Source organism: Dermacentor albipictus, chromosome 2, assembly GCF_038994185.2.
Source record: "Dermacentor albipictus isolate Rhodes 1998 colony chromosome 2, USDA_Dalb.pri_finalv2, whole genome shotgun sequence".
NCBI classification, from domain to species: domain Eukaryota; kingdom Metazoa; phylum Arthropoda; class Arachnida; order Ixodida; family Ixodidae; genus Dermacentor; species Dermacentor albipictus.
In genome coordinates, this window is record NC_091822.1 from 132,469,690 (window position 1) to 132,478,795 (window position 9,106).

Genomic DNA, 9,106 nt, shown 5'->3' on the forward strand with positions numbered 1-9,106 from the left:
CAGGGCGATATTTTTTTTCTTTAACTGCGAGGTTTTTCTTTTGGGCTTCCTTTGTAGCAGTTGCTACGAACGGGTGGATGTCTGATTTTCCCTTTATTAAGCAATTCAGTAAAGCTCAGCCGATGCCGTCAACATTCGTTTCATCACGTCGAGCCGATGCCCAACCTTCACTGCGGCGTCGCCACCCACTGTCTTCCGTTTCTGTTTCTTTTCTCTTCTTCCGATGAGAGCAGCTGCGTCGAAATTGCAGAAGCGCCATTTACGAGTACACGTTAACTTACTGTTGCTCTCTGGTATCCCTTTAAAGGCCCCAGGCGTTAAACATTGTCCAGCGGGCAAAGTTGTCGCATTGTTATTGGCTCGAGGGCCACCAATCGTAGCACTCCGAAATCGTTTGCCCCCCTGTTACTCAGCTGCTTGGCCGTGCATGGCCAGTGGCAACCTCTGCCCGCCGTTCGTGCATTGCCGCCCTCAGAGCTGACCCTTTCCGACGCCTCTGTGCCCGTACCGTGGCTCAAGCTGAGAGGCTGGTGAGAGGGTGGTGGTGGTGGTGGTGGTTGCGGTGGTGGTGATGTTGAAGCAGGCGGGGTTAGCCTGGCATACATAGCCGGCAATTGTTCCGCCTGATCCTCCTTCGAGTTGAGATCAGTGGTGTGTCACCAGGTGTCGATGAGCCCCGTGTCTCGCAGGAAGGCTATCAGCAGTCGTTGCGCTCTCTTCCTGAATGCCGCGGGCCCTCCGGGGAAAACAACGTCTTCAAAGGTCCTGTACGTGAGACCGCTTTTTTGTAGGTTGTCGACCATCGCTTTTCTTTCTGTGTCAAACTGCGGGCATAGCCAAATGAAATGTTCGATGTCGCCAATGTCGCCACAGAAAACACAGAGTGGGGAAGCGCGAAGCCCAGTGAGAGTGTGAGAGGCTCTCACACACGCGGCGACCGTCCAAGCGCATCGAACCCATTCCGACAAGACCGATGGACGTGGTGTCGAGTATCGGAAGCACAGAGCCCCACTGCAGGCGCCCTCCGCTGCTGTCAATGAGCGTGGCCCGTAAAAGATCGCGCTCCTCGGACGCTTTTGTCCTGCGGCCCAGAAAGCGCCAGCGCCGCCCGCCAGGCGCCGCTAGCCGTCCGCGACGTGCCCCACACGCGCTCTCGAGCGCGCGTGGTGTTCGTGCTCTTCGCCCAGTCGTTCCTGCCACGTGCTAAAGAAAGCTCGCAACGAGAGAGAAGGAACGGTAAACAGGGGAACGGCAAGCGACGTTTCTTTCTTTCCTTCTTTCAGGCCACGTGGAAGTCCGCCCGTTCAACTGTTCAAGCTCGAATGAAAGATAGCAAACGGGAGTGCCAGGCTGAGACCGACGACGTCCGTGCGACCCGCTTTTGATTACGCGGTATCTACGTGTAGAAATAAAGTGAACGGAACAGCTCAGGCGCGAGCCCATCCCATTCACTTAAAACCACGCGTTTTCGCTCAGATATTTTATCGCTTTGTCAGAAGACCAGTCTGTCTAAACGGAAAGATTTGATTCAGGTATAGAGTAACTAACAGCGCTGTTTGATTTCAACAATCAAAGTGCCGCCCACATAAGTGAACACATAAGTGGCATGCCACAGTAACGTTGTGAGAGACGCTCAGCAGGAGCAATTGCCGCCCTTGTTCGCCATGCTTCACCCGCCTGTTGCTACAGTCCACCATAACCACCATCACCCCATCAGAGAAGTCGTAGACTGCACTATGCGAAGAAGAATTACGCAGCAGCTCTTACCACCTGTGAAGACCGGTTAAAAGCGCCTTCAAGAAAGAGAGCGAGAAAGAAAGAAATTTATTCTAGGAAAAATCTCAAAGTCGGGCTCCCAATGCAGATGTGCGCAAATCTGCAACCCTGCCATGTTCAAGCGATCGAGGCGTAGCTGCACGACGCTGATTGTGGGAAGCAGGTAGCAAATGTAGATGTTTTCAACCCCCTCGGACGCTATCATCATCGTCATCAGCCTAATTTTATGTCCACTGCAAGACGAAGGCCTCTTCCCAGCGATCTCCAATTACCCCTGTCTTGCGCTAGCTGATTTCAACTTGCACCAGCCAATTTCCTAATTTCGTCACCCGCACTTAAGTGTACTGAACACTGTGGTTCCCGGAAAATTCGTGCGTTCAAAGCTGAAAAAATGCAACTGGGTAAATGTAATTGGTTACTGAACAAAGTAATTGAATTACAGTGAGCGTTACCAAGTAATGAAAGTAATGATTAACTTACAAAACTACTAAGAAGCGTAACTGATTACAAGTAAGTAATTACTTGTAATCGTACGAGTCGGTTCGCTACAATGTTTTCGGGTGTTTTGCAAACGTCCTGCCCAAATTAGTCGTACATTTCAGAGCGGTGTATCGTATACATCAATTTTCTCCGCTTACTATTTACAGGATTGGGATATCGTTTTCCGCGCTAAGTTACAGAGTTGTAAACTTGACACTTTCTTTTTTCATTTCTCAACAATATTCGTGTTAATATTTAGTGTAGGCAATTTATAATTCTAAGCCTATATATGGCTACTGGCACTAATGTTCAGACCTCAAAACGAGGGTGCTTCGACACATCCCGTCAGATTTATCGCGGCCCGCCACTTCGTAAGAACACCCCTGAAATATATGGAATACTTAAATTCACCGCAGAACGAAGACCAATCCGTGAGTTCTCCAGTTATCCTACACTGTAAAAAATTTCCGTAAATATACGGGGGATTTCCGTCATTATACGGAGGACTGCTAGTAAAAAAACGGAAAATCTGTCATTGTCACAAAAAACTGCAAAAACTGCCGTTAAAATACGGAAAGTGCTCTCCGTTTTCAGCTTAACGGACATTTTGCACGTAATATTACGGTAACTGCCCTGTTTTGCACGAAACAGACGGAATTCCGTATTATTATTACGCGAACATCCGTATTTTCGCGACGAAAACTATATACGCGCATGCTGTCTAAACGAGCATGCACTTGTACTCACAGAGTTCCATCCAAGAACAATTTATTGAACAGGCGAACTGTACACATTATGAAGAGACGTACACACTCAGCCTTCTACCGAAAGCTTCAATAACAGATCGTATAGATATATATTGACGCGCACTCTATATATATATATATATATATATATATATATATATATATATATATATATATATAATTCGGTGTAAACGCTGTGCAGATTATAATACAACATATATGTGTAAGTGAACGAAGTGTGGTGGCTACACGTTCCAATCTCCAATGAAAACAAACTTGCACCGCTCAGCTGCTGCATGGTGCGCTGACAATGACATCGGCGCTGTATGTGCATATATATATATATATATATATATATATATATATATATATATATATATATGTGTGTGTGTGTGTGTGTGTGTGTGTGTGTGTGTGTGTGTGTGTGTGTGTGTGTGTGTGTGTGTGTGTGTGTGCTCATCAACACCAGGCGAGCGTCTTTGTGGATCGGGCGGCCAAAATTAATTATTTAAAACGCGTCTCGATTCAAAGCGATGGTCCAACATTGAAGGCTCGATCTCACTCTTTTCATCAATGGAACATCCGTGGTCGTTCACGATCATCAATAGCGCGGCCACAACTCGTTTTTCGGTTTGTCGCTCGTCGTCTTTTCTGTACACCTGTATTTTTCTTTCGGGCATTATTCTTTCTTTTGCCATGAGACAGTATAAGTACTGAAAAAATAATTTTGCTTCGGGAGAGCTCACTGGCTGGGGAATTGTGTCGCAAGTCACGTAGCTGATTCTCAGCGATGGATAGAGACGAAGACTCGGATAACACCGACAACGTCATTCACAGGCGGAACGGTGAGTGTACATCTTTCTTTAACTGCAAGTGAAAGAACAGGTTGCAACTATTTTAATCCGTCTAAGTTCACTATATCCACTTCCCATGGCAGTGCTTTATTGCAAATTCGTTTCAGCTTTCAACTATTTTTGGTTCTTTACCAAGCCTTTGAAACAAATAATAGTACCGCTGTCACGCAAGGCCTTTCAACGACGATGGAACCCCATCACTCTCGAATTTTTCAAATCCCGATTGGCTCCTTTGTGCAAGCTGCGGAATGGAGACAATCGCAGATAAAAAAAAAACGAGGAATTCGATTCGGATCAGGATCTATCGCGATCGAAAACGCACGGTGGGACTCTGATAAAAAACAGCGAATATGCGACTCAATATAACCGCCATGAAACTATAACTGCAAATTTGCTCATTCTTCGCCAAGTTTCTCAGCGGCAAATAAAAACAGCAAATATGCGGCTAAATGTGATGTGCTATAGCGCCCCCTGTCACACTTCTTCGAGAACGTCTGCGTAAGCGAGTCGCTCCAGTTAGAATAGGTACTTCTCACATCTCTCCATAAGTACCGATTACTCTCGCCCACAGCATTGGCCAACGCGCGTACCTTCACTCGCGCCAGACTTTCGTTTCGCCGCGATTCGTTAGTTTCGCGCCAAGGGGCATTAGAAAAGGAACAATGCCATTAGCGCTTTTTGCAGTTGTCATGTTGATTGTGCTATAGTGCCCTGTCCGTGTTGCTTCTGCGTGCGATTTGGCATCACCACGTTGACACATCGTAATACTAATCAGGTATGTTTTGTGACCTGCGTCTTTTATTGAGCGCAAGTTTTCTTAAGTGTTGGCTTCATGTATGCCGTCTTTCCTTGTGCAGCTGATGGTCAACTTAGCTCGCCGTAGATCTGCAGTTCAAGCAGCTTCAACGATTCTTGCGTCGTGTGACGTGCTACTTTCTCCCAGGTAATTTTGTGTGTTCCATCGTGTCCAAATCGTCGCTTGAAAACGCGGAGGATCTAATCGAGTAGGCAATACGCACGTGGCGCATTGTAGAGCGCTTATCGTTTTCTTTTCTGCAGGTCGGCGCTTGTTCCTGACGTCTTAACTTGGTTTTCACTGTACATAAGAACGCGCATCGCATCTTTTCCTCCAGTAACCTGTGCGACGCTTCAGGTATGATGGACGCAATTGTGCAGTCACGTCTTTTAATGGGCGAAGTTCTGACAGGTGTAGAAGTCGCTGGGCGCCGCAGTGCTGAACTAAGTGTCACAGGCTATAGCGGCTGGGCGTAATTATGTTTCTGCAGTCGTGTTATTTTACTACTTGTAAGAACGTGTCATTATTTCGTATTATTGGCGGCTCCGCCAGGACACCAAAGCGGCAACGGGAACACCGAAGCTAGAACCCGACCGGCCTACAATGTGGCCTCTGTTTGCAGGTTACATATGTCCTTCTGGGGCAGTACTTGTAAAAAATTCAATCTGCCACCGCGACGAAAAAAAGTATTTAGCAACGAAAAAGGCGCCCCGCGGCTTCTACAGCACCAGTCACTACCATGCCTTTGAATGTGTGGCGTGTAGGACACATAAGTTTGTGCACATTTTTCAGCAGAGGGCTTGGTTCCTGTTGTACATAATATGTAAGGCTATAAATTTGGCTTTAGCTGACAAGTGATGAATGTACCACAGCAGCTGTGGCTCCACTCAAATGTAGGCATTTACGTCGTGCTTTCCTCAGCAATCATCATTGTCAATTGCACACAGCGTCGCTTGTTGCCCGCAGCAATGCTCCAACCGTGCCTTCAAGCCACCATAGCACAGTTTTGCACTCTCTGACCTTTGTTGTGCAAAGAACAGTGACATAGTATCAAGGTACCACTGTGTTCTGCCAAGCAACAGAACACTCAGTGTATTAATAAATGAAAATAGGGGCACTGTACAGCTTTCATCTTCCAAGAGCTTTTGCAACAGGAACTGTTCATTGAGTATGACAGCAAAGAATGTACATATAAGAATCACCGTAGACCGCTGTGGGAGCAGTACCATGTGCACGAAAACATAAGTACCAAGGCATACATGCTGCTCTAGTCGTTCAAAGTTGTCCCCTTGCAAATAGATAAGGTTGCATAATTGGCTGAAGTCACAACCTGCAGTTTTCCCCTCTTGAGGACTCTGAAGGCAAGTCGGCATGCTGCCGTTGCTTTCATAGATTATGATGTTGATCTGCTACAGTTCATTTGTGTGACAAAAGACACCAATTACACAACCGTGTTTGAATGAGCGGCAGCAAGCATTGGAACCACTTCCAATAATATAACACCGAACTAGAAGCAAGGCATTCTATGTGAAAGAAAGCGGTATAGAACATAGAATAATCAAATAAATGCAATGTGCATCAGATGTGCTAACCAGCTCTGCTGCAGTCACTCTTTGAAACAGCATTTCAGATGTGATGGAGCACAGGAAGCATCACTGTGTTGATGTTTAGCCAATGAGCAGTGTACCTTGTAAGGAAAAGCAACATCACACAGCAGCAGATGATGCGTGAATGCAGCTTGGCGTACACTCCTGCAGTTTGCATACTTTTGCTCACGGGTGCACATTTGGTATAACATGTGCATCTATATAAAGCATGATACATATTCTTACCTAGGCCAACACTACCTGTCTTCTGTTCTTTGTTAGAGAAATGACTGCTTATTTGAGAATGCCGATAAAATTAGTCGCCAGATTATGGCGGCTTCCCACATCTATCAGATGCCCAAACTATGAGTCAGCCTTCAATTACATTTACGGAGAAAAAAGCTTCCACGTCTAAGTTGTGACCCAGATCACACTAGTAGATTTAATGTCATGTGTGTCTAATGACATCTGCATGTAATGTCACTAGTCGGTTGCTACATGTGGATGTTGTGGTCTCCTGTGTTGGATTACGGCTAGGTTTTGGGTCATTTGCGTCAGGGCGCCACTCAGCGCCAGACGCTGTAAGTTGCCTGCTGCATTTCCCCTCGCTGTAATAAAATCATTCTTGGTCTGGTCCCCAACTGAAGCAGTCCGGCTCTATCTTGAGGCGCCGCGCGCCCCAGCCGTTTAGGCCTCATGCCGTAGGTCCTTCGTCCGGCCGCCCGTCGAAGCCACAACAGATGTACCATTAAAGAAAATTGAATTTGGAAACAACTCATTTTGCTGAATCAATTCGAATACGCTTGTGTACCGGATGAGTTTTCTCACTGAAGAGAGGCTGCAAACAAACAAAATAATAAAAAGTAAGCAGATAATTATAGCAATTAATGCTTTCAATTTTCACTGTTTTGTTTCTTGTTCTTTCATTCTTTAAGGGTAACAAAACACTAAAGTTAATTGTTCCCCAAATTTTTAGTATTCTCATTTCCAGCAACATTGCCAAGCGCATTTTAGACTGTGTTTAGCACCATGTCATAAGTGCAATCTCACGAGGACAGAAATGTATTAAAAGATTTGCAGATAAAAATTGCCACGTAGTGGTGGAATAGCTGTGCCAATTGATCGAAATTATGCCAAGGGCAGACTTCTGTGCTATTCTGCTCCAAAAAATAATTTTGGCGTGAAATTGTGCCATGCCTGTACCTAAAGAAGTATAAGAACAAGAGCTCCCTACTGTTGATGCTGCCGTCATAATAAAACTGAAACCAGTACATAAAGCATGAAGTTAATGGAGCAGCCACAACCACAGATATAGCGGAAGCGATAGGTTCTCAATTCACTGTTTCCATGCTGTTTGTATTGCCTATATTTCTGGCTGATGTTCCATTGTGTTACATTCCAAAAACACTGGTTACAATGTGCGGCTGTATTGCTCTTCCTTTTTTTTTTCATTCCCTTCGTGCAGCACTGCAGTATTCCTCGTACTAGTGTTGCACGGAGCTCACTCAAGGATGATGTCGGTTCGAAAAGGATTCTCAGATAATGTCCAGTCGCACAGTATTTAGTATTGTTATTGGCGGTGCGACTTTAAAAAAATATATTGTCGTACATCTACTCAACTGCTGACATGTATTTGCTTATGAATAAGGACCTTCTTAGTGACCCTGCATGATTAGGGAAGCAGATGTTGTGGTTGCAATATCATCAGCTTTGGTGTGTTGCACTGCACGGTTATGGAGAAAGAAATTGTGCACATTTGAAGACACCTGTGGACATCTTCCCTTTAGCTTTGGTTTAAGCGGGCATGTCTTAGGATGTGGTCTTTCTGAAGTGCTCTAGTTCGGCATATTTTTTTGTGCTTCTTTGCTTGATGCATGCCATATGTGCAGCTCCTATTGCAAGCCTAAATTGTAGAACCGCCTCTACAATGCAATATGCACGTAGGGAACACATTATAATAAGCATAAATTATACTACTATGGTAATTTCTAGTCGAAATGTCTTATTGGTGGACATAAAGCCAACTTCTTTATTTATTGACTAGTTCAGTTAAAATTGACACAGTATGTGGCATATAGATATGTTTGACACTGTGCCAAAAGTGCTTGTTGCTGTGCCAGGACCTGTGCCAAAATTTTAAATGGCTGTTCTGCTGCTGTGTCATGCTAAAAAATAATTTTTTGTTAGACACGTATATTTTAAAACATTTTTCACATACACAAACTTTTCTGTACCTCGTAGTCTTTGACTTTACATTTCCTAAGGCAGCAGTGCACCATGACGAAGCATGCTGCACTAAGGGCTTAGGGCATCACGTAGCTCAGTGGGCCAGTGTATTTTCACTGTAAAGAAGCTGATGATTGAAAGCACAGAAGGTATGTGTATGAAATGGCCAAACCCGCTTCTTGAGAGTTTCACGTTAGTGCTCTGGCCATGGATTGTGCATTGCAGCTCATATTGAACATGATAGTAAATCATGGTTTGTGTGTCTTAACCTTGGAGAAAGTAGTATTTGAGGAGAATAATCTGCTAGGCAGTGACATTGCATTCGGATGGCCCTATAAAGTCACGGTCAGGTGAGGAGGAAAAGACAGTTTTTGCCACAGCACGACAGATGACGCATCGGGCATGTTGTGATCATTTACGTGTTCTTCTACGTATGGGACACACAAAAACTGTGGTATCGTATCATATATTGTAAATTTTCCGAGATTTCATTTTGTAACATCAGTAAATAGAAGTAGTGGACATTATTTTAGCAGCGGCTGTTAAGGAATACTGTCGTAATTGCATGCCGTATTGCAGTTGGAACCGGCTACTAGTAGTAGTCCCGGAGCAGACGACGTCTGCCAACGATGCCACAGTTCA